General features: G+C 39.6%; 1 long non-coding RNA gene across 4 annotated transcripts in view; it reads right to left on the reverse strand.

Moving 5' to 3' along the window:
• Window positions 1-3,620: 3,620 nt before the first annotated feature.
• The window catches only part of LOC104145552 (uncharacterized), a 145,741-nt gene continuing 122,019 nt past the window's right edge, over window positions 3,621-27,342 (reverse strand). For 3 of the 4 annotated variants that reach the window (XR_011140999.1, XR_011141000.1, XR_694362.2), the window contains 3 exons: window positions 7,864-8,031; window positions 7,361-7,500; window positions 3,621-4,138 (listed from right to left, as the gene is read on the reverse strand). This is a non-coding gene — a long non-coding RNA (uncharacterized lncRNA). The remainder of the gene's footprint in view (window positions 4,139-7,360; window positions 7,501-7,863; window positions 8,032-27,342) is intronic. The other variant, XR_694363.2, reaches the window with a different exon arrangement.

The following is a 27,342-nucleotide window of genomic DNA, read 5'->3' on the forward strand; positions in this document are numbered from 1 at the left end:
AGTAGAAAAAGGCAGGGCAGTTTATATCCCCAGTGCTTGCCAAGTATGGCAATAGGGATTGGTGGGAATACATGATACAACAACTGTGCATGCTTGAGTCCAAGGAGAAGCAAGATGATTTAAGGGACAACATGACTGAAAAAAGCAGGAAGTACAAGTAAAAATTAGAAAAATGGTGAAAACTGCAGGAGGTCTAGGAATTGCATAACTGGACTTCTGTGGACAAGAAAAAAAAGCTGAAAGGAAACACACTGGCCTGTGCGAAAAAAAAAACAGGACGTATCAGAAAACACTTCACATACATCTTAGTTTAAAAAAATATATATTAATGCTGAGGTTCATAAGCTCTGAAGTGTATTGCTGTTTGCACACTTTATCACAATTTGATATAACTTTGTTTTCAAATCATGATCTAGCTACTGAGTATGACACTCCTATTTATGCATATTTACACACTCTAGCATCCCTTCTACTCTATTCATAGCAAGCATTTACAAGTTATGTAAAATCCAAATCCAAGCCAATTATGCAAACAAGTACACAAAAGCAGCATGCTGTGCAATTCTAACTGACTGTTAAAGGGATCTTTATAGCCTTGTTGAGCTCTTCTAATTGTACTTGGCTATTCAAAATCAGCAGTCCTTACATTTCACCCCTTCATCCAGCTAGCTTTTGCTCCACAAGTATTATGGGAAATGTAACGTGTAGTAACAACAGTAAGAATTCTTCCTCATTAGAGTTTAGCCTAGCCATGAGTCCCTGCCAGGATTTTTCAATCTATTGGGTACACATTCAATGCCTTTGTGGTCCCTGCTCAGAAGAAGGGCAAATTGTTCTCTACTGCTACCCAGTATATAGCTTAATTAACCAGGGAAGCATCCACTATCAGCACTGGCTTTTAAACCCACAAATGTAGGTCCAAGAAATACCTTCCTATTGTTTTTTTTTTTTGAAAAGACTTTATATTTATAAGGATGCAACATCATACAGCTTCCTCACGTACCCAATTCATGAAGCATCCACATTGCATAAGTCTGGCTGTTATGGTAGAAGACTATGAAGTCCTGAGTTGCCAAGAAATGGTAAACAGTGAGCAATTTTTTGTTTTCGCCTACAGGATAAAAACTAAGGAGCATCATATAAACTTAGTTACCTGGTTAAAGCAAACTAAATAATGTATTTCTATAGGCAACTTCTCAAGGAGCTGTAGAACTTCTTACCACAGCTTGTTGAAGATGGTAACATTTTACAGGGATTCAAAAAGCAATGGGACAAATTGCTGGAAAAGGATTTCATCAAAGACTGTGAAATACAGTGAAAATTTCTGACCTAGGAAGTCCTGGGGCTGAGAGAGTATTTTGGAGAAGTGCCACCACATGCCTGGTCTGCTCTTTCTTCTTTCAGCATCTGACGCTGGCCACTGTCAGAGAAAAAGTACAAGGCTTTTGCCTGAGCCAGTGTAGCTGTTCTTATGTTCCCACGTACTCAGAGGCATGGCATGGTGACTCAAACTGGGAACACCCTTGCCTCTTCCAAAATTGAGGTGTCGCAGTGTTTCAAATCTGCTTACTGTTCCTGCCTGTTGCCACAGTCCTGGCATGCCTGAATGACAAACTGTTCCCATTTTGGGTTTTCCAGCCCCAACCTCATTAACCTTTGGTAACAGTCTGAGCCAGACAGAGCCTGAATATAGACAGCAAGAAGGAAAGGCTGTGCAGGCCTGTCTGTGAGCTATATTGAGCACATATAGCTCATGGAGCAGTGTTAAGGGAGGGACTGTATTTCCTGTAAGCTCCCTGGCCCTGCCTGTCCCCTGTGAATCAGCATCTGGGCTGAGAGTAGGCAAGGGAACAACCTCCATCCGCTGTCACCGTGGCATCTCTGTCCCCGAGGACATTCCAACCTTCGTGCATTTTGGGGCCACTGCTGATTTTTACAGATCTGCAGCAGAGTATTATGCTGTTTTTTAATGCTTGCTTCCTGTTACTGTGTTATGCAATGCTGATCAGTAAACTGGCCAGGAAACCTTGCCCTTTTCAGACGTTGCCATCATCAGCCGCTCCACCTGATGTCTTCTGCAGCTCCACTGGCTGCCCTGGGAGAAGAGGGTCTATAGAGAGTTGGTTTCAGTGCAGCAGGCTCTGGTATGCTATTCATCTCTCTGGGGCCCACATTTCTGATAGACGGATTGAATGGAGAGAAAAGGCGTTACGAAAGATCTAAAACAGTAATTTGGATGTCAAAGAATGGGAAAAACATTGAGGGCTGGAAGAAAGGGAATTACAGGAATTTGAACCTGAGCTCCTTGTTGGTATCTCACAACACACTTCAAGATGTTCCCGAGGAACTGTGCTCCACAGAGTTGCTAGGGTCAATAAAACGTGTGTGTACAGAATACCGTACCTTGTGCCAAAATGGACTTTCAAGGGGAGAACACTTGGCACTGGTAAACGCAGTACAGCAAGTATATATCCGTCCTTTCAGTGTGACGTCTGAAAGATGCAATCAGTCCAGAGTCCTGCCAGAAGGACTTTCTAGTGTAGACATGACCTCAGTCCTCCACAACAAGAAGCCTAGGCTAATATTGTTACAACAAAACTGTGTGTGCAAAAGTTTAATGTCTCTCTTGCAACCATGCAGCCATGACTGCTGTGGGGCTGAACCATCAGTTAGATGGTGAACTGACCATTTGTTCATACAATCCTGAGAACTGTGCATGTGGTTACACATAAGCTATAATCCAATTATAATCATACTTTCTTGCATATAATATTCTACAATTGGAGGAAGCTACCTTAACCTTCTCATTTCTGTCTTCATTTGCCCCCTCAAATAATACTCTGGTCATCTAATAAAAAGGTATCACATGTTCATACTATTTTTATTATGATAAAAATGTATGATACTATTTCATTTTGTAGTTTATTAGGATTCTTGTTGTTTCTCAAGGATCAGTGTAGTTACAAACGCAATTTCCTCCTTTCTGTGCATGTATTCACTCTGCTAAGCAGCCTGTATTCACTCTGTTAAGCAGCAGTTTACCATGAGTCACAGACACTGCCTGATGCACATAGTACCAAGTCATTTTATCTGATTAAAGAAGATTAAAGTGAAAAACTTTTAAAACAACATGAATACTAAATTTAAACTGAGAAAGTAATTTGTGCTCAGCAAAGAGATCTCATGTACCCCCCTCCTTTGATTACAAGGAGCGACACGTCTTTGCCACTAGCTGATTTGTGTGTGTCACTTCTGTTGCCAGCAGCAACAGTTTCGTGTGCTCATCCTAATGAGTGGCGACATGTATTGTTAATTAGTCTGACATGAATTCTCTCTGCCTGTTTTCTTTTGGACAGATGTTATGTGTAACATTAGCAAAGTGCCAGCCAAACACATTGCTGTGTTACTGTTTTCAAAGGAAGTTGTGCCATTAAATGTATGTTGAAAGCAGCTTTGTATAAGGAATGCAGTTTCAACTCCACATTAGAATGTGCAGCTCATCATAATAAAATTATCATCATAATTATTATAATAATTATTATCATAATTATTATAAAGGGTAAGCTTTAGAATGTGTGATAGAGTAACATACATAGAAATGACACTCTGAAAATCAAATTACGAAAACAGAAGATTGGTTTAATAGCGATATAAATACATGCCAGACAAATGACTTCATTTTTATTAAATAAGGATAAAGATGAAGTCAAAATAGTAAAGACATGCATTTGAGAAAGTGAGGGAGCAGTCAAAGCAGGCAGTAGGAGGTCTTCTGTCTGCTGGTGTGTGATCAAACCATTCTAATCAGCAACCCATCTCCTTTGGCATGTAGATCTGAAATTCCTCTTGTTAATAAAAAACGGAAAAAATATCATCAGCAAGGCTATTTAGGGAATTTCATTTAAAATGATGGCTTTCCATTTTCCCACTGAAAGGAACATATTGGCTCCTAAGATAATATTAGGTCTCATTTTCTTGCTGCAGCTCTTTCAGTGTGTAGCCAGGAGTTAGTTTTCCTGATAGGAAAAAGAGACATCTCCACTGAAGTTCAGAAGTCACTACCTCTGTCATGCTTTCATCAGTGTTCCTGTTTGATATCCATAAAATATGTGCCTCTCCTGGCCAGCAGAAAGACGATCTGAAAGAGAGAACATTTTCCTTTTATGTAAGCTGCAGCACCAAATAATGTTCTCTTCAGCGTATACTGTTGCCTCATGGGCAGAGAGTGTACATCTCTGAACAAAAATAAAACAATTCAGAGTATCACAACAGAAAGCAAACGGTAGTCCTTTTTTTAACACATTTCCTCTGGTTTTTTTTTTCCTAAAAACTGAGAAATAATTGAGCTGGATTTCAGTCTTGGGTTATGTGTGAGACTGCACAATAGTAGCCTGGCTTTATCAGATTTTGCTAAAATTGCTGCTATTTTTTGCAGTTGATCTAAGTTACCTCTATACTTATAAGGCTTTCTGTTGCTCTCCAGTGCAACAATGTATGGAACCATAGCCTCACATGAAACATTTAGCAAAGAAAGGTGCTATGACTGTGAACTCCAACAACTGAATTTCTGCACAGATGGATATTCAGCTTTGTATATATTTTTTAGACCTGAGATCAGCTCTTCCCTGGACTCTATTCATGACATGGACAGCCAATACACGAATAACAGATTCAAAATAATAGTATAAATAATCCCTCATAAAAACAAACCCAAAATCTAGCCAGAATGTGCCTGACTCAAAATTGGTTTTCTAAATCCTTTTCTAAATCCTTTAAATACATCAGCTATTTGCAAGGCATACTTTTCTTAAAGCACTGCATGAGGTTTTAACTCAGCCACTGCAATCAGAAGGAAACAAAAAGCTCCTCCTTCTTTCTTCTTCTCACTTGCCTATTGTGGTTCATAGTTCTTCTTTGGGAGAAACACAGAGAAGTTGTCAACAGAGAAATTAACATTAGACACTGCTAATTTTAACAATGCAAGAACATCCTATTGTTTCCTGCTATAGTTATACGTGTTTTCAGTCTCTGTTAAATATTTTTACATCAAAGTAGTGGAAACAGTGGTGAAACATTTAATCTGACACTTTACTCTTGGTACTCATACTCTTGGTACTTACAGTAGTAGTGGGGTTCCTTAGAAAATGACAAATTGGTCACAGAAAAATGTTGAGATTTCATAATTTTTTGGGGTGCTCCATTTAGAGGTCATGGAGGAAGAGGAGAGAGCTTCAACTCCATGTAACTAAGAGATGGGTAGGGGACTCAGCTGAGAAACGAGACAGTCTCAAACCACTCCTCTGCCTGACACAAAGCAAGAATTTCATCTCACAGGAACATTCATGGTGAGCACATACTTTGGCCAAAATTTGAACCTTGATGTGAGAAACTGTCCAAGCAAATTCAGACTAATAGATTTGCACAAAATTCTTTGTTGTAGACAAAAGAGCAATTTTGATGCAGATTTCGTGTGTGTGTGTGTGTGTGTGTGTGTGTGTGTGTGTGTGTGTGTGTGTGTGTGTGTGTGTGTGTGTGTGCGCGTGTCAAATTAGCCATACTATCAACAGTTTGAACTGCCTGATGTAGGTTATAGGAGTCTATAGGAGAAGATCCTCTTCTAAAAGGAGAGCATTTTAGTTAAGGAAAGCCTTTTGCTTACTTAAAATTCAAGCAAAATCTCCTGGCTTGACTTTTTTCTTTGTTCCTTTTAGGTTTATAACATTAGCCAAAATGAATTGGATTATTTCTCACAGCTCTGTACCTCTCTATAAAGGTCAGTGTTTTGTTATTGAAAGTACTGGGAAGAAGATATACGTGACATTTTGTGCTATTGATCTGTTTATAATGCTGTGGTACCATACTGGCCTCCAGTGCTTTAATCTCCTTACTAGCCCATTTTTAGTGCTACTGTTGAGGTGGGAAAGAATGGTTTGTATGCCTTGCCTGAGTTTCTTTGTCCCCACTTTCTGCCTGCATTTCACCACTTGACAAAAGCCTCTTTTTATCCCTAAAAGTGATAATGGACTTTCTGCATTCAGGACAGACCATTAAGTATATCGTTAGCTCATCTATAGCTCTTTTTACTTCCTCTCTTGTGCTGCAAAGAATTTAGTGCCATATCAGCTATATTATTATCCAGTAGACATTTACTGTAGAGAGATAAGTTGCTGAAAATAATGTAAACATTAAATATTCAGTGACTTGAAAGTTCATTTAGCTAACAGTGCATGTGTGCAGCAGTAATACGCTTGCAAGATCTATAGTAAGAAGGTTTAAAAGTTATGTACATGACTGATTTCAGACAACGCTTCATGTTGGTGACCAACAACGGAAATAAAATTAATACAGGAAAAAAATGTTCTTAGGAACACACTTTCTCTCATGTGTCAGTAACAATGGAATTAATCCACGTTTATATAATATACCTGGGATCAGAGTGAGGCTTTTACTGAATTGGCTCTTAGTACCTGCCTAAGGTGTTCACAAACACCTGAGATAAAAGGCTGAATTCTTGAGTGTTTACTTCATGGTAAAGCTGAAAGCCCTGGGAATAAGAAAGTAGGATGGTACATTCAAGTGTTATTCATATTGCTCCCCACTTGGAATTTGTACTGCAGGGTAGAAAGCTGCTTTGGTGGGAAGTCTAGAACAATATTCTGAATGTGAATTACAAAAAGCCTATTGAGAGGTTTACAAATTCATGGAGACTCCAGAAACAGGAATGGGAATGAAAAGCAAAAAGGAAAGTCAGAAATTTGGTACCATTGGGTTTCTGGATTAATAAAAAGAGGGGCAGTTTGGATGAATAAAAAGAGAAGCAATTTCCCTGGGGGGATAGCTGAAAGTCCGGACATTCAAAAGGGATTATGTAAGCTTCTAAATTTTGATCTCAGCTCTGCTGGTTGAGTCTCCTAGTGAATGAGAGATTAAGACCTGTTTAGTAGTTTTCCTGGCCTAACTCTTGGGCTTAGAGACCATATAGAATCTTTTTTATTTATATCACTACTGCTAGTCTAAGGCAATTGGAATTTTTTTCTATTCCTCTACATCTTTTATCATATTTACAAAATGTGGGCAGAAGGAGGATTAAAAATAGATCTTCTAAGACTGAAATATACTGGTTGCTCTCAGCTTGGAGCTCTCCCTTTTGTTTATCTGTCTGCCTCGGATAGAATTTGACTCGTTTAAAAGTCCATTTCAGTTTATAGGCTATGTAATCTTGTGTTCATCTCATAAGCTTGCAGTTTTGCCACTGACACACCTGACACACAGTGCAGTCATCATTAGAAGTCATTATTCACTTTAAAATGTTGCTTTTGCTGGTATGTAAGGTGCTTGCTCCAGGTCTCCCCAGAGTTACCTAAGGCCACTGAATGTGTGCTCTCATTGTCCTGTTAGGTAGTGCTTGGGTCAATTCATGACTGCCGTTCTTTCAGTACATAGTTACTGTCTCATACATATTTTCATATTGAATGCTCTCATACAGGTTTCTGAGGCATCCTGTAAGAAAAATATCAAAAATATCACAATTTGAACCCTTCAAAAATTATTTCTCACTAGAATCATTTAAATTAAGCATTTTTAGCATGTGTCATCTAAAATACATATTTGAGTTGAGCTCAATAACATCTTTTCTTAAGTTCCTGCCAAGGTGTTAACAGTGAAGTCAGCTTCTGTTTTCATCTCAGTGGCTTAGCCTGTTTTTCTTGTATATAGACACATGCATAAGCCTTTCTATTTATTAAACATCCATGAGATCCTTTTCTTTAACAAGAATACAGAAAGTTAAAATGAATTAAAATTACAATTAAATTAAAGAATTTAAATTAAAATGAAAATTAAGAACAAATAAACTTCACTCACTTGAGCTTGCACTGAAGAAGAACCTTATGGGCTCCCATTAGCTTCAATCATATTGCTCATAGAATAAAGTTAGATAATGTGACTTTTTCCCATTCTTCTTTTTCTCTACTTTACTAGTCCATGTAGGATCAGGCCCAGTATGAGTTTCAGGATCTAACGTTCCTACTCCTGAAAAAAACATAAGCAAAACTGAGGAAATATAGATAATTCTGAAGAGCAAAAGTCAAGAGAATAATTAACATTTTAAGAAACTTAGAAATAAACATAAATGGAGGTAAAATATATTTTAAAATGCAAGTATTTAAGGCTTGTCGTAGGTAGGTCAATGAACTAGCAACCAATTTCTGCCACTGTAAAAAAATACAAGGGGAAGAGTGATTTTCTGAGGTAGTGAGTGCCTCAGAAATGACTAATTTCAAGGGAAAGCTGAATGGTTAGCACTCGGCAAGACTCTTAATAAAAGCTGTCTCTTAGATCGAAAAGGTTGTAGTAAAGAATTTTGTAGAACAAGGGCCTAGAAGGGAGCGAGCTTAGAATTTATTATAGCAACTAAAAGTATGTCTACATAGTATATTTCTGCAAGGCAGAAGTGAGCAATCCCCACATCCTAATCCCTATTTGTTCTGCCTGCATTCCAAAAAAAAAATCCCCACATGACCATATTAGAGCACATGAGTTTAGTTAATAAATGTAGAGGAGCTGGAGGGTGTCTGAGATCGGACATGCCATCACATTGAAGCTGCCGCAGAGTTTCCCATTGCGGAAGAAATGAGGCTGCTGGCAGCTGCGCCAGGCTCCATTGCAAGAATTGCATGTGTACTGCTTTCTGCAGTGCAAATGGCATGGCCAGGAGGAGGCAGCTCGCACCACATGGGAAGTCCGAGCTATCTCTAAAATTAATACACAATGCAAGTGGACAACCGATCAAGCTTTAATGCTGGGTAACAATAGAGGAAAAATGAAAGATCATTATATTTTTAATATCTAGTCCTTTATGTTTTACATATCACAGAATCACAGAACGGTTGAGGTTGGAAGGGACCTCTGGAGATCGTCTAGTCCAACCCCCCTGCTCAAGCAGGGTCACCTAGAGCATATTTCCCAGGATCGCATCCATGTGGGTTTTGAATATCTCCAGGGAAGGAGACTCCACTACCTCTCTGGGCAACCTGGTTCGGTGCTCAGTCACCCTCACAGTAAAGAAGTTTTTCCTCATGTTCAGATGGAACTTCCTGTGCTTCAGTTTCTGCCCGTTGCCTCTTGTCCTGTCGCTGGGCACCACGGAGAAGAGTCTGGCCCCATCCTCTCGACACTCCCCCTTCAGATACTTGTGCGCATCGATGAGATCGCCTCTCAGACATCTCTTCTCCAGGCTTAAACAGGCCCAGCTCTCTCAGCCTTTCCTCATATGAGAGATGCTCCAGTCCCCTCATCATCTTGGTAGCCCTCCGCTGGACTCTCTCCAGGAGTGCCATGTCTCTCTCGCACTGGGGAGCCCAGAACTGGACACAGTACTCCAGGTGAGGCCTCACCAGGGCTGAGTAGAGGGGGAGGATCACCTTCCTCAACCTTCCGGCAATGCTCTGCCTAATGCAACCCAGGATCCCATTGGCCTTCTTGGCCACAAGGGCACATTGTTGGCTCATGCTTCACTTGTTGCCCACCAGGACTCCCAGGTCCTTCTCTGCAGAGCTGCTTTCCAGCAGGTCAGCCCCCAGCCTGTACTGGTGCATTCCTCCCTAGGTGCAGGACCTTGCACTTGCCTTTGTTGAACTTCATGAGGTTCCTCTCTGCCCAGCTCTCCAGCCTGTCCAGGTCCCTCTGGTGTGTCAGCCACTCCCCCCGGTTAAGTATCATCAGCAAACTTGCTGAGGGCGCACTCTGTCCCTTCATCTAGGTCATTGATGAATACATTGAACAAGACTGGACTCAGCACTGACCCCTGGGGGACACCGCTAGCTACAGGCCTCCAACTAGACTGCACCACTGACCACAACCCTCTAAGGTCTGTCATTCAGCCAGTTCGCAATCCACCATATCTTTTCTAATATAATTTGGTCAAGCATTGTTTGAAAACACAATGTACTTGTCTCTTTCTGTTTGCTTTGTATCTGTGGGTTACACTATCTGAAAAGGTTGATTAGTTTTCTTCTATTGTTGTTTACAGCAAGAGGACCAGTCTATGATTAATCTGCTTGCATAGCTGCAGACAGAATATTCTATTGTTTATGTTCCGCTGAAAGAAGAGGCAACAAAATGTTAGCCATATCTCTTCCACCGCAAATTATCTCCATATTGATTTAAAACAGCTTCTTTGTCCCCATTGAAAAATGTTATGCTAGTGAAGAATGTTGGTGTTGCATTCAAAACTTGGATTTTTTATTTTTTCCAAGTGATAAAAGTGAACAGAAGACTGCTCCTTGTCATTTTGATGAATTTTAATTAATTAATTAGGAAGCTAATAGTTCTGGCTAGTGTAAACCATGGTGCTGCCTGTGGTATACATAAATAGACCCACTTCTCCAAATTCCTCGCGAGAGTGAGCCAGGTCCACCCAAAACCTGGAATGTTAATGCCCCTTTTCCCTCATTAGACTGTTACTGATGAAAAAAGAACCTGGTTAACCTCCCATGAAAACACATTTCCTATCTGCAAGTTTTAAAAATGATTGTCTGTACCTCAGGTGAGCACATTTCAGAAGTCATATGAAAGGACAGTTTTGGATTAAGATTTCAAGTTGTACACACATAAACTTTTGTGATATTAAGCTGAGGAATCCTAAAAAAATCACAACTCCCAAACCCCAACAATAGAAAAGCAGAAACAAATTTGCAAACCTCATGAACAACAATTTGGGGTTTCTATGTAGCTTTTAAGAACTGATCCAACCATGCTTTCCCAAATACATACCTACAAACATAAGCAAATGTGAAGAGATTTTCTTCCTAACTGGTGAACAATTCAAGCTGTGCAAAACCTTTGATATGCCTTCAGCACTTTTGCTCAGTATTTTTTATTACATGTCCTTTTTCTATGAAAATTTTAGTTAAAATTGCCTGGCTTATCTGCAGAGCGTAGTATTTGAAACTGAACAAGAAAGGATTTCCTTGATGTTCAAAAAGTGTAGACTATAGTCTATAGCCTCCATTTGCTTTGATTAGACACCAGAGATCTTCATGTATTTTTTCAGAGCTAGAAAGATGAGTTTTCAAAGGAAATATATCTTAGATGCCATTAAAAAAAGGGATGGCACCAGTGTTCAGTGAGGATACAGAAGGAAAAGAAAGGTTTTCAATGAGAGTGAGAATAAAAAGGCATTTTTGTATGAGTCTAGGTGAGAGAAATTCTGTGTGTGTGAGAAGAGGGAGAACTAAAGCAGAATTCATTCTTTTCTGGTAAACCTCTTCCTCAATTTGTGGTCTAGTTAAAGAATATGCTTTCTAAGAAGTAATTAATATCTTTCATTAACATCATGCCTCAGAACGAGACAATAATTTTGTTTGAAATTCTCTGCCAGAAGATAAATTAGCATGATTGAACTGGGGAATGTGAAAACCATAATTCACATGGTCTATTCAGGTAATTATTTAAATCACAGAAAAGCAAAAGAGGAGGGACTTACATTTTAACATATCAAAGAATAATCATGTGTCGGAAAAATATGCAAAACTGGAAAAGAAAAGAAATGTCTGTGAATTAACAACTCAGACCTCTTATTTCCTTGAAGATAAAAAAGCACTGTACATAAATCTGTAGGCTACTAGTGATGCAGTCTAATAACTACTGGCAGAAGGTAGTGGAAAATTTCAACCCTTCTTGTCTTTTTTATCTTCTTGAAAAGTTTAAGGCAGTTTCAACTAGAGATGATTGAAAGTCAGAATGTTTTCAATGACAAATGCTGAAATTAATTTTAAAAAGCTTTCTCATTTAGAATGCAAAGAGGAACTTTCAAAATATCTAAACAAAGGGAAATCTACAAAAAACATATTTCTTAAAAAATTATGACCTTCTACTTTGAAAAACTGGAAATTAAATTGGGCATGGGACTCCAAACTTTATGGCTCACCAAATCCCGTGAGACTGATTTATTTATTTTTTTTTCTACTTTTAGATTTACTGAAATGCTCTTTTTAAGATTCTTTGCAGTGCTTGGAAAAGGAAAAATCAATGTTTTTCAGCTTTACTAAAATGGCAATGAAAAATGGAAATACAGAAGCACAGAAAACTCAGAAAAATGTATTACTGGGGTTTTACCAAATTGAGTAAGGCTGTTTTGGATGTAGAATTTTTCTGTACAACTTTGGATCATACATAAAAAGAGTGAGACTTCTCCTGAAGCTTTACTCTCCTGAACACATTTCCTATCATTATTTTTCATGTAGATCGTCTTAAACATTAATATCTTCTTGTCTTTTCCCACTCTTGCAATCATAAAAAAAAATCTAGACTTTAAGAATCAATGCAGGTAAGTCTCCCTTTGGGTAAGCTACTTGCTTGTGGTAGTGTTATAGTGTCCTGGGGCTGTGGCCATGCTCAAAAGGAACTGAACAGTATGGTCAGCTTGTCCCCATTTCATTCGCTCCACCTGGGCAGTGTTACACTTCTAGCTCTGCCACAGTACATAAGAAATTAGATTCAGGCTCTGTAGGAGAGGGAGAAGGCTCTTATGAAATGTTTCCTAATCCCTGCAGGTGTATGGCATGACACGGGATTACCATTATCCTCATCTTGTTTTACATAGATAACCATTTCACAGCTGTCAGAGCAGTATTCAGGTGATTTAAATATTCATTTGCAGCCTTTTACTCTGTGATCATCTGTGATGGTGATTTCTCCAGAGGACATTTTTCAGATGGGGGTAACTGGCCTTTTTTACCTCCTTCAGCCAAGACCTTGTCCCTAATTGCAAAGGTGACTGAAAAAGGGAAAAAAAATCATCCTAAATTAAAGAAACATTTCTCACAGATTGAGACAAGTGTCTTTTGCAACAACTCAAACAAATAAAGTGTGCTGCAAAGGACACTTGATCATCCACTCACTTTCAGAAGTACTGAGTGTCTCCGAAAATGGACGCCCCTTTGTTAGGGCCTGGCTAACACAACATGAATTTAGTGCTATTATCTGTGCACTGAGCTTGAAAATACTGTCAATATTAAATAGAGGTCAGACTTTGCCCCCAGGCTAAAACTTCCAGAGAGAAGACAGGAGCAAGGAGCAGGCGACGGGGAAGGAAGTGTGGAACCTCCTGGAAGTGGAAGTAGGGTCCAGGAGAGCCCGTGAGGCATGAACCCTGGCAGGAGCACCAGCCCCAGGCTGGGCCTGCCCTCAGCAAGGTCCCGCAGGAGACGGAGCACCTCGTTATTGCTGCTCCTGCCTTCAGCGCTTGTGGTGCCTCAGCCAGCATCTCCAAGGATGTTGTTGAATGTCGTTAGGCTTATAGCTTTCTCTAAACAAATCTATTTATGCAGTGCATCTGATGTGCTTCTTTTTTAAGGCAGGCGTCTCTGGCATACCCATAAGCTTAACTTTTTATAAGCTTTGTAACTTCAGAAGCTATTTGATCTTTGAATGTATAAATAAGAACAATGAACGCAGCCACCACAAGGATATTATGGAAGCAGTGTCCACAAAGTTGATTAGCAGGCACATCTGGGGATGAGGTTGTTTACAGTGGGGGTATCCCTGCTTGCTACAACAGTCTCCAGTGCTGAAATCCTATTATGTATCTCTTTTGACATATAGGTCTTTGTACCCTAAATCTTACATGTGTGAGTTAGTGTTAGGTTAGCTGGTCTGCTTACAGCATTTCAAGAAGGCTCTCTGATCCAGAGAGGCTCATAATCTATGTCAAAACAAATTTACAGAACAATGCTAGAGAACATAAAAACATTCACTTTCTCACTAATGTCTAGAATATATTTGCTACGTTGCTGGCTAAAGGGAAAACTAACAACGTATACAGCAATAAAAATGAAGAGACTGGTGGATTACATGTAAGACTGTCTTCATCTCCATATGATTCAGTATTGAGTTGAACAATAATCTGATGATGATGACTATTATTATTATTACCAAGCTTTTTTGCCAGGAACAATGTTAATTCCAAACACAAAAAACTTCCTCTGAGATAAAGCTAAGAAGTGAATGATGTAGGTGATTAGTAAGAAATAAAAGCGATCTCTTTACTGATGTACTGGAAGAGAAAAGAGAAAGGACCACAAGAATAAGAAAGTTGGTTAAGGGTGATGAGAGAGATTCACTCTTCATTTTCTGAAAAGACTGTCCCTTCTTATTGTGGAAATGCAAGAATAGGCTTGCAGTAGAAGCCACATTAAAACTCCATTAGCATCAAGTCTTTTGCAGAGAAAATAGACAGGAGAAAGAAGATACAGCCACAATAAAAAGTGAATGATTTTGAGGGCACCAGGTGTAGCAGTCTGATTTTTTTCATGGCCTTACCTCAGCAGGGAACACAGTTCACTGGACTAGGAATCTGATAAGCATACACAAAATGATGCTGCTAGAAAGAAATAGATCAGTGACTCTGCCCCATTTTTATGTCATATGCCACATGCCATTATTTCAAACAGGAAAATATGATGTAATCAAGAGCAGTGATAGACTGGGAAGGAAGAGAGGGCATTACTAATATTTCCTATTCTGGCATTTATTACAAAGCTGACATAAGGGAGAAGTACTGAATGTTACAGGTAGATTTTTTTAAGAAACACTTTTTGCTCAAAGTTGTGATTTGTCAAAATCATTTTTTGAAATTGAATTCTACTAAGAGTAATACCTAGCCTCACCAGCACCAGTCCAGTCCATAACCTATGCCACTCATGTGCCTTTTGGCTAGTCAACAGTGGCATCCTTGATTTTTATTTTTCATAAAAGCTTTGGCAGTTCTAGGTTTCACTCTTATGCCAGACAACAAAGAGCTTTGAAGCTTCACAGGTCTCAAACTACAAATATCTTTTCAAAAGCTTCTTTAGTATTTCCTAGGCTTTGCCCCGGTGAAGGCCATGGACATTTTCACAACTGGTGCCAGATTAAAGATGAGGGAGAGCATCTTGGAAAACCAGTTCAACACACGTCCCTAACCTTTCACCATCCTCTTGAAACATAAGGCATCTAATTCTATACACTGTTTGAGTGTAGCACTGAACTTTCAGAGCAGATCTTTGAAGGAATTTAGGTACCTAAAGATGAATATAAGTATACAGCAAGTTTTAAAAATCAGTTTAGTTTAGGTGACAATCGTACCATCAAGTGACTAACCTCAGGAATATGATGTCTGGTTTTGATGATCTGCATCTCATAAAACTCAGTTTGACTTACATATTACAGTATTACCTGTGCTTCTTCAGCTTTCCTCCACCAAACCATGCTTTGAATAAAAGCTTTGTAAACAGTAAACCAGTATCTTAATTAAGGCATAATTGTGGGAAAGAAGAAGTCTAGCCTGAAATTTTAACACAAACCATTGATTAGACTTAAACAGAAGTAGGTCTTCAGGTTTCTGGATTACTCGACTTTAACTTCCATGTTTTTAAAAAAATTAAAAATATTATATGGAAGAGTAATACTAAACAGAAACTCATTTTCATTCTTTTATATTTTGAATGCACGCAGCCTTGCATATAGCAGAAAGTCATGCTGATTTAATAACTAAATAACCTAAGTACTGTCTCTAAATACTAAAAGAAAATGAAACCTCCTTTTCTTCCACTGAAAACCTGGCATTACATTTAAGAATGCAAGCAAGTTGCATTCTGGCAAGACCCGGCAAAGGTTATAGCTCAGAAATGGAGGAAATGCACTGGGCACCTACGATTCATTCTCAAATCCAGGCAATTACAAAACATGATTCAAATCTTCACATGGTGTCAACTGGCATAATTCTGGCCTTTGCTATTTCATGTGAGCTGATTTATCCTGTGATGTGTCCCTATTGTACCAGGCAGAGTCATGCAGTTACCTGAGCTGCTCAGGTTTGGATGCAGCATAGTCATGTTACTGGGGCGTTCTGCTCCAGCTAATACACCTCGCTTTTGAGCAGGGCAGGTTAGCTTAGTGCCCAGGCTGATGATGTCCTGATTTTCCAGGACTGCGTCTGTAGGCATAACCAGCGTTTCTGTAAAGTTCTGTCACAGACAACAAAAAGATTAGAGTCATATAATAAAATTGGTGCAATTACGTGGCATTACCTTGGGAAGCCTTCGTTGAAGACACATAATTTAACCTACACTAAAAAGGTATTTATTCTTGTGTGGGTCAGTCAGTGAAACAGAGGCTGTGGAGTAACTCTCTCACTCAGGAATTTCACTCACTGGACTGGACAGCATGAAACCTGCCAGACGGATAGCAGGGATGTTATTTTTACTTTGAATAGGGGTTTGCTTGTGTGTTTACATTTTAGCTTTCTGTCCCATCTGCCAGGGGTGTCTTTCAAATTGTTTAATTCGCTAGAATCATACGTAATCAATTCACTGCATACAGTCATGGAGATTTTTCATTAGGTGAACATACACAAGTTAGTCCATCAAAAAATCGGTTTTACTTTTAGTCCAAAATTGTAGGTCAAGCAAAATAGAGGAAGCTGATAGGAAACTGCTCCCATGACAAAGAAAGTGCTTCAAAAATATATTGGTGACATTTCTTCAAAAGCATGAATAAAACTGACAAGAGGGAACGTTACTTACCTTACCCTGAAACTGAAAGGGAACCAAAAGGACTAAGGAAGACTCAATAAGATTACATATATATATAGGGATGTGTGTGTGTGTGTGTGTGTGTGTGTGTTTGTGCATGTGTGTGCATTTATGTGTGTATTTATACATGTTTATATGTATGGAGTTTGTTTTCCCAAAACGAAAAGATTGCTTTACATTTCACTGAGAAGTGCCACCAAGATGATCTGACATCGTTTTGGCAGACTACAAGGTAGAGATTAGCACACAGAGTACATTAGTCACGTTCTTCTATTGAAAATGAAGATGTCAGTTCAAAGGAAGGCGAATCATGTTTTAGCACCTTTCCCCTTTTATCCATCTCAGAACAGAGTCCCTCACACAGCCAGCAGCCTCATCAGCTCGGTCATCAGTTCACTTTCAGCTGCTACAGGCCCTGCTGCAACTAACTGCAGCATATGAGCCCTCCACAAACCCAGCTACCAAGGCAGGGGAGCAGACAGCAAGTGTGGGATTCACAGGGGGTTGGCTTCAAAGGAAGCCCCCTGGAGACTGCATACTTGCTCATGCAGCTAAAACTGGGTTGCATGGGCTACGCCTACGCTAGTAACTAGAACAACCCACGCCCGTTTGCTGGCCCTGAGGGCAAGTGTCACAGCACAGCTCATGTCTACATGGCTAAGTCTCTTCGTTTCCTGAAATAGAGAGGCCTTGGCTGTAGCGCCAAGTGGGAGCCATCGCTGGTCTCTGCTGTGCCCAGACTGTTCCCAGGGGGAGCTCACTGGCTTTGACCACAGCTGGGCTAGAGAGTGTGCCAGCAGCAGGCACCTATTGGGCCACCACATGCCCAATGCTTGGGTCCACAGGCTCCCCTCTGTTAACTCACCTGTATACACATGGCCATGCGTACTAGTACTTGAATTAGTTGAACTAAAGCTGTCCTATATGCACTTCACCCAGCCTTTACTTATAGGCTGAATACAGATACAGCCTAGTGTATGAGCAAGAAACTAAGTAGGATTAAAATAGTACTCACATAAGTGGATCCTGGCTATAAACACCATAATATCAGTTTTTGCTCTTCTCTGTCCTGCTGTGTTTGTTATACAGCAAGCAAAATCTAAATCATTTCTCCGTGTTTATGAATTCCCAATGTGCATTAACATTCAGTGCAATAAACTGGAAAATGCCAAGCACTATTTTAAAGCTGCTTTTTTCCAGACACGCTCTGTTTCATATTTGGGCCTTTTCTTGCAGGCTGCATAGCCCCAGACAGAGTAGTGAAGACAAGAGGATGAATAATGTACTTAATTTAGAAAGATTCTGAAAGCTTTTACAAGCAGATTTCTAAAATCTTACTGTGTTAAAGAGAGTTATTTCAATTTTTTGACTCTAGGGTAAAAAAATGTGTTTTAATATTATGGGAATGTTTTCTCTAGCTCTTTTTCTACAAGCTAATAGTAATGTGTAGTGTTTTTAGTTTCCTGGAGCTGGGCAAAAGCAAAACGTTTTATTTATAGAGGTCTATAAAAGGATGTGATTCATTCTCCACAAATCAATTATTTGGTACAAATAATAGCAAGTTCCTTACCTGCATCACTGAGAACTGCTACACTGCTCACATGGGAACAGATTAGAGTTTATACTAAAAATCTCCCAGGCCCCTGGGATAAACAGAGATCTGGATGTGGTGACCAGTAACGTGACAGCACTGGGCGGAGACTGAACGGGAAGAATGTAGAAAGCGGCTGAATGCCGCTGATTCTTTAGAGCTGAGAAACTGATAAGAAGAAAGAACCTGGCATTTATCTTCAGGATCTCTTCAGATCCAAGGCAATCACCACTCCCTGTGGCAAATTCCCGGAGGACTGGAACTAGTGTTTGCTATGATTAAGAGTGGAAAAAGCATGTTCAGAAACATTATCTTTCTGAGGGGATAGTGGTTACTAATTCTATAGCTAGGATAGGAACTTTTCAGCTAGGGAGAGGGATAATGCTCCAGCTGAACAGAAACTGTGTCGTATCATGTCGTATCAAGGTGTCAGTGGGCTTGTAAGCTTGTACTTGCTTTGATTCTCTATATATAGTATCATAACTCCAGTTGGAGGGAATGAGTTGGGGTCAAAGTGTTAGGCTGGAGTAGATTTGCACGTCTCTCCTTATTCTCTGCTGCCCAAGTTACATGCAGACTTGTTTGCTGGTTCCTTTTTACAACTGTGCTGCCAAATTCTCCTGCTATGGTTACACCTACCCGAGCACTTTTAGACTCAGTGAAGATTCTCAGGCTTTACAGCATGGTCAATCTGAGTCAATCTGAATTATCTCAAAAATAATGTGACTGGCTGTAGGAAAAGCACAAGCTCAGAAATCCCTGCTGTTTTCTAATGGAGGCTTATGGAAAAGTTTAGAAAGAGGGGCAGAAATAATTCATCCCTCTTTGAATAACACAGCAAAACTTCCTCCACCAACCCTCTGTTGTCTTTACTTCTGCTGCATCATTCATATGGCAAAGAGCTGGGATAGAAACATATAGTTAGTTTGGGTACTCCCAGCCGAAGAGGCTTTCATCTCATCCGTACACTTTAATAAAGTGCTGACAAGTTTTAATTTCTGTGTGTACCCAGGCACTTTGCTCAATCTGAAGCTTCACATACAGAGGCATACGTATGAGTAAACTGCCACTCGAGACACTCACCAACTCATAAATGGATTGTTCTCTTCTGAGTTATTGAGGAGGGTTAAATCTCAAGGACAGAAAGTAAGGACAACTACACAGCGTATCTAACGCACTAGACAACAAATTTCCATGGTATCTGCTAAAGGCAGCAGCCAATATCCACTAAAATAAGAGGGAGAAGGATCAGAAGCAGAGGTACTCAGGGCCAAGCCACAGATATGCAAACATGATAGGCTGATTTATCATCTTTAGCAAAAACACTGATTTTTCCACATTAGCAGCACTGACTAACCCCAGTAGGCAAGTCCCAGAGAGCTATTTACATTACAGCTGCCACAATTGCTAAAAAGCTATTGGAAATGTGCTGCAGAACCTTTCCCTAATGTAAGTAAACCCTTGAGAACAGCTGACCCAGATATCTAAGATAATTTAGCATGTCATCCACATACCAGTCCACATAGGTATGCCAAAAAACAAACACCTTAGAAGGTTTTCAACTTAGAGTACTTTAAATGCATCCAATATAAACAATCTCTAAATTACACTGAAACTGAAAAACCAACAATAGTGTCTGGGAAAAAAAAAGAGCTTCATATAAATGAATGATAGAATTATCTAAAGGACCCAGGTCAATTTAAACTTTAAGGTATAGTTAAAACACTGATTAATGTCTGCCACAACAGGGTAGCTGTGCCAAAGAAACACCTGACTGCAGGAAAAAACCTGCAGAGAACCTTTCTTGTAAGCAGAGAAAGAGTGCATGTGCAATATGAAGTTAAAAGAATTTATGATTAATAATGAAATGATCCTTGTGAAGTTTTTAAGATGTCCAAAACCACTGTGCTCCAAAAACATACAGACAGTAAACTTTTAAGACTAAAAATTGTATCATTAATACTTTGAGGCAAATAAGGATTCCTTCTTACTCCTTCCCTCATTCCTCATGAACAAAAACACAGTATTGAAAATGCCCTTCTTAAAAAAAAAAGAAGTAACACAGCTGACATGTACAAAACGCATCCAAACTTTTACTGGTGTAATTAATAGAGCTTTATTGAAGTCAACAAAACTGCCTGCGTATATCGTCACTAAAGACTGGGGCAAATGTCTCTACTGCAGGAAAAGACTATAAAAATGGTTGTGAGGGTATCAACCCCCCATAGGATGTGTATGGGCTGTCAAACAATTTAGCTCCCCTCCTCATGTTGAGTCCTGTTCCTTGTAAATTCACACTGCATAAATATAATAATACCATTCCAGACTCTCTTCTCTGAGTGAACCAAATAGCTTTTTGAAACCGAAATGCATCCATCTAACACCACCACAGAAGGCTTTGTACCCTTACATATCCTCCTACTGTACACATTCTCAGTTTCATGACAGAAGAATTGTCTTTCTCATTTTTCTCTTCAAGAAAATATTTCAGAGTCAAAAGGCTTGCAATAAGGAGTTTCTTGCTCTGTTGAATATCTTTCTGGGAACTGGGAATGAAAGACAAAAAACTGATTAGCTGGTAAACTAATTCTCATATAATTTTGATTGAAATTCTAGTCTTTTAAAGAAGTCGAAAGCCCACAAGAAAGAAGGGAAAACTAATGTCTCATTGATACATAAGAAGACTGCACAAAATACAACAGTGAGAAAAATACGACTACTAGACCTAAAAAAAAGTAAGAGACTTGCTCTTCCTGAGTTAGTATGTAAATATGGCGGACCCGAGAAGCCATTTCACAGCATACTGCAATACTATGCAACAGGGCAGGACCTGGTTAAGTGGAGAACATTTCATCCCTCACTCATCACTTGACTGCAGCAGTTGTTCAAAATGTCAGAAAAGCAGTAGAAAGAGTATGTTTATAGATGACGTAGCAGCTTCTGATTCTGTACTCTGTCTGAATTGATAGGCAGAATTCAGTAATAGTCTATTAAAGACTATGCTTCAATTCTAAACTCAATTTCAACCTATTCCCGATAAAGTAAATAAAAAGCTTTCAAAAGTAGTGAAAACCAAAAACATTCCTACAAAATCAACGGGAAATGTCTAAGTGAGGGGAATATTAACAGATGGAGTTAAAATAATTATCGGTGCACAGAACATGGAGCTGCTTTCTGAAACACTTATCTTCATAGGTTAAACCACTGTCAAACAATTACAGAGTCTTCTCTCAGCATTCAGAAACATAAATGGTATTTGCAGGTAGTCAGTCAGTGCAGGAGAACAAATGAGCAATAAAACGTAGAAGACAGCCAGTTAATCTCCAAAAATACAGGAAGATGAATGTTCTTGCAGAAGATAAATGTTGGCAAATCTTTATAGCCCAGCATGTTAAGCATCATTTGCAGTTGTCAGTATAAAACTCCCTTTCGAAGCAGTGCTATCTATTGTAAGCTCTTCTCGTTTGCAGTTGAAATGAAGAATTCACAATGGCATTTCAGGCTCCCTTTCGCCTCTCATCCTACTCATTCTAAAATCAGTTCATCTCACCATATTTTCTTCCAAGATGTCTCAGAAACACTTTTTTTTTTTTTTTTTTGTTAATCTGAAGGTGGTTTTAAATCTGGAAATACTGAAGGCCACCAGAACCAAGTTTAACAAAAATGAGTACAGGCTTGAGGCTACGAAACACTCCAAATCCAGTGGCCTTTGCACTTCAGATTTTGAAGCCTTCCTAGGGTTTCCACTACAAATAAACTATGTTTTCAAAACCCAGCTGAAGACCCAGGGTCAGTTTGCACTCAAGGGCTCTATGTTGGGAATTTCCATTCAGTGCCAAGGTACAGCAAAAACCGTAATTCTTTGTCTCAGTGACATACTCTCCAACTAACATCTCTGTAGGCGCTACTTCACCTCAAAACTACAAAATCTTTTACAGGAAATTTTGGTGAATGCACCGACTGGGGTTAACAGGCACTTTTGACCTCCAAACTCCAAAGTGAAACATGTGACTGGAGGCAGAGGTTCTCCCACGCCCAGACACGCTCCTCCTGTTGCATCACAGCTCCAGCAGGTGGAATAATTCACAAAGAAGAAGTCCTAAATGCAGAGCCCAAGAGCAGATATGATGCAATAGCCCTTCCTCTTACCCCAAAGGAACCCAAGTTCCTCTTGGGAACCCAAGTTTTATACTGACCATGAGCTGGGGGGAGATTCCAAGACTGCTGTTGTCTGGGACCTTTCAAGTCAGGTAATTTTGAACCAAAGAGTTGTAAATCTGTTATCATGGCCCAAAATCTAGCTAGAAGCCCAGAAGCTCTATGGCACTGAAATCCTAGAAAAGAGACACTAGCCATATTTTTCCAGGTAGCTTAAGGGAGATTGATTTTCTTCAGGTGAGGGTCTGACCTGCTTAGGCCAATGTGAAAAATTCTAGCTTCTGGTCTTAGTCATCACTCCTTTCTTTACAAAGCCTAATACTATAATCCCTAACATGCTTCCCTGGGAAGGCTAATTCAATAAAGTGCTTTCCACATGGATAGAGAATTGGGGAGACAATTCTCCCTCACACCACCTATGTATCCTTTCCCTCACGTTGCCTCTTCATCACTGACTGATTTGAATAAGCTTCCCCTCTGTTTTAGGTATGCAGCCCTTGCAACCTCTTCTCCCACATGAGTCAATCTCTGTCTATATTTCAACCTTTTATCATAACTTTGAGGAGCCTTTGATTGTAAGACCAGCAGAGACCAGTTAGCAGGGAAGCTAGCTCAGCCTCAAAGAGAGAAAATTTTCGAAGCCTGAAAGAAAACACTACTAGTTTTTCTAGGTTTATTTAATTATAAATTAATTTATGAGCATAGAATAGGCTTCTGTAGATATTTTCACATGATCAATATTCCTGAAAACCAGACGTTAGCTTAAGAGGATGACAATATGAAGGCAACAGAAATCTCACCAGTCTTGCCATGTTCAACCTCTGCTGAACACTACATATCTATTGTGTCTCCTGTTTTGCATGTCAAGCACTTGCAGCGCTGAGCTAAAGTAATGGCAATTTTAATAATAATAATGTAATTATGCTTTGAGTAATTTTATATATTATAATGAATTCAAAAGCTTTGACTTTGACTTGCAGCAGCATCAGAAAATGTTTTGATTTTACAAAGCACAGTATGAAGACTTTTATCAGCCTACAGCCTTCAAGCACATAGGTCTCTTTCCAAAAATAGGTTAACTCCTTCCACCAAACAGAGAACATCTAAATCAAAACTCTTCAGTTTATTTGTCTGCTATGTATATTGTACAGCCTACATAGTACTGTAATTAGTCATCCCTTCTCGGGGTAATTACTGGGAAAAGTTTAGACTTCAGGAATAGTGTGTCTCCTTTCAACATCTGTCAATCATTTTTAAAATTTGCAGATTATATGAAACATTTTTCATGGTTACAGTTAAATCAGATTTTAGTGGTAAATCTAGCCAGGGGACCAGAATTCACTGGCATTTTAGTAATTCAAGGAGATTTTGAATTTATATATAAAGCTGCTAATTTCATTAATCGCAATATTATCCTTACTATGCTTTTGCTGCTTCCTTCACTTAAGGAACTGAATACCAGTGTTAAGTAATAATGTAGTCATTAACATCCTTGTTAAGTAATATTTGATAAGGCAGATTTCCCTAGACAAACGTTCAGATTTTAAGCCTATTATTTTATATAGTTTTTAATCTTTACACAAGTAACTTTTATAAAAGTGATATTATATGGAAGCCTAGACTATCTACAAAGTTTTATTTCTGCAAACACTTTCATTGCTGTTCTGCAACTGTTGGTTAGTAATCTATATGTGCTTGCTTTTGCACAGAAGAAAATACGGCTTATCCTATAGAAAAATAGAAATCATAAATAGTAGTTTAGGGCAGACCTGATCAGAAAGGTAGCATTAGCTTTTGGTGAGGGCAGTAAATTAGAGGAGATGTTGTGGCAAACATCAAATGCTAGAATTGGGAAAAAGTTGGCACTATGTTACCTCCTACAAAGGTACAGTTCCAAACACTGGGAATGCGTATGAAATTTTCAGCCTTTATCAGCATCTACTTTCACACTTACCACAAGAACACAAGGAAAAGCTGCCTGGAGTGAAACTTAGACTGAAAACGGAGCCTGAAAACAGCTTTGTTTCTGTTTATCTAGGGACTTGAAAGGACTAGTTAATGAACAATGAAGAGACTTGTTACTTATTGATCATGATAGTAGTGATGTGAGTGCATGACAGCAAAAACAATCTGTAACACTGGACAATATTAAAAAGGAGAGTTTAAAAAAAAGTAATATTTAACTTTCACAGAGAAGTTACTGTTGACCATTTATTGGTTTAAGGATAAGCCCTCCCACATAATGAGCAAAGATTACACATAAAGTAATATTGTCCAACTAAACAAAATCTGTGCCACGTGAATCATTTGTACGGAGTGATGCTGAGACCACTGAGATTAGCTAGCAGAGGTAACAGTATACTTTTGATTTGCTCTCAGGCTTGAGAGTCTCCAGCTAGAGCACACCATCTCAGGATATTCCAGCACTGGGAGATCACCTCAGTGTCCCACTGTGCCCTTGCATTTTCACAACCACAGCCAGTATTCTGCAGCTGTATTAGACACACATCATATGAACTTTGTGCACATGTGTGAGATGGGGAAGGAAAAGGCTCTGCCACACAGAACAGGAAATCCCACTGACACCCTAAACTAATCATACTGTTACTTTGTGCCACTGGAGGACAGCTATATAAAACAAAAGGTAGTTAGTCAAGTAGATTTCATGGTCTCTCACTAAATGAGTCATGCAAGCCATGATTATAGGAAGCTGTGGAGCACGGGTCTAGCATGGTGCTCCTTCTGGGTTAGCAGAACTTGCTACTTATCTTCCTAGGACTCTTTCCAGGCATCTTTCTAGACCTTGCCTTACATCATGAAGATCTACACAGAACATTATGCCACAGCCCTAGCAAGGAGAGGTCCTAAACAGTTGGTCACAAAACCAGGTCTATGCAGTGAGGTCTTTCTCATTGTATTCAAAGTGAAATCCAACAGTATGTCTGCATGGAGGCAGCCATACAAGATACACAGTCTTCTGTTAGGAAGCAGATTTTAAATGGGCCAATGGCATTTCCAATATTTTGCTACAAAAAGTAAAAAGTTAGAGCTGGTTTGAACCTGGCATTCAGCAACTTGCAATAAAGACTCAGGATATTGCTATTTCTTTTCTTCCATCAGAGAAGTGTTTCCACTCTTACTGTAGCTCTTGTTGCTATGGTTCCTTGTGTTGAAATCCATGTTTATGTCCACATTCCCTACTGCTGAGGCTACCTCATATGATAGGGAAATGAAAGGAGACGCATATTTGAAATCTTTGTCCTCCAGAATGGGTGAAGCTAGGGTCTACTCGTGATGTAGGCTACTACCGAATAATGGCCTCAAATATATTACCAGGTAGTATGAAAGAGAGATTTAGGGTCTATCTCAGTCTTGCTGTGGAATGTAAGAGCCTAAGTTTAGCTCTGAATAAGTTGGTTAAGCAGTATAGCATAACAAGTGCATCTCTAGAATAAAATGTGGTTTTGCATGGAGACTCTTCCACGAGGTCCACGCCAGCTAGCACAGATCCCAGAAGTGATGTTGCCTGGCGTTCTGCTTGGGCAATCTGTCCTAATCTCAGTGTAGCTTTCAGTGCTCTAACACAGTCTGAGACACTGGCTTCTGTCCTGAAAGTAGCAAAATTATGTCAGTATGGCTCTGCACCACCACCAGTAAACTCTGCCTTATGGTACTATTAATTTACTGCTTTCAGCATACAAAGCAGTTTATATGCAGTCCCTTGGGTATCCTCACTGTAATCCTTGGAGTGTGTTCAGTAACCATAATGCACAGGAGCAGAAAAGAGCCTGTGCTATGACTGTCCTTTAATTAAAAAGACAGTTGTAGACAATAAGACATAGATTGAGGTTCACTCTTCAATGTCTTCCCCAGCAACGTATAAGGTTACTTTTCTATCTTCCACGTCTGCATTCTGCAGGAACAGAGACCCATGCCCAGACATGCACTTTCTTCTGAAAGAGGCTAGAATGGCTGTAAATTCACTTCAGCTGAGCCAGGTTTACTTGCAAATGAACAAAGTCTAAGTTATGGAAAGAAACATGAGGGAAGGGAAAAGAGAGCAAATAACATATTTATTGCCCAGTGACCCTCCTACCTGCTGTCTCCTTTGTTCTAGGCACTGAGGCTGGGTCTCCACAGACTTCCACAGGGACTGACCTTAGCATATACTCTATTATCCTGGTGATGAACAATGCATACAAGTTCAGGATAGCACAAAAAAGTGCAAGATCCCCAACTCAGACCCTTTGGAGAGATGTTCTTTATACTCTTCCCACCTCGTATACTGAAGTAAAAGCCAGTCAAAATCTCTCTACCTGGCTTTTGCAAAGTGGCAGAGTTTTCAGTCCAAACTATTCCTCTTTCTTTTCCATACAGCACTGACCTAAGCATGTGCCATGCAGTAGAGTCACCCTGGGCAAACAAGAGGAGGAATTCATCCATGTTTATTTATATAGCTAAACTAATTGTTACATCCTTCTGATGGTCACCATGTGTCTGGCAAGCTTCATTTGGGGTGTTCTGGGAAGCTACAGCTTTGCCTTCTCCCATGCATTCCCCTGTGCAGCCCTGCATGAGAGAGGGGGCACTGGGAGACAATGAAAATCCAGCCTCTCTACCTACATATTAGAACACTGAACTTTTGCTCCTTCCTTCTTCTTCCTGTCCACATCCTGTAAATCCAGCAACTGCTTGAGACCGTTCTTTTATACAGAGTACAATCTGAGGCGAAACATTTGCAAGAACTAGTGCTGCATGCATTTTCACATGAACTATAGCACTTAGAAACAAATGCTATTTAAAGTGAATTGTCCCAGGGGGTCACTCTCAGTTAGCACAATGCGCTTTCCCAGAAGGGGTTCAGTTTCAGGTCTTGAACTTGTCCCACGCTCCCAGACCTTCTGGGCCAAAGAGTGTGGCAGAGTCATTAAACGCAAGCCGTAGATGGTAGCTGGTACTCTGATAGCTCAGTTCTGAGCCGTTCAAAAATGAAGTTCGTATGTCCAAGGGGGAATCAAG

Source organism: Struthio camelus, chromosome 4 (genome assembly GCF_040807025.1).
Source record: "Struthio camelus isolate bStrCam1 chromosome 4, bStrCam1.hap1, whole genome shotgun sequence".
Lineage (NCBI taxonomy): Eukaryota > Metazoa > Chordata > Aves > Struthioniformes > Struthionidae > Struthio > Struthio camelus.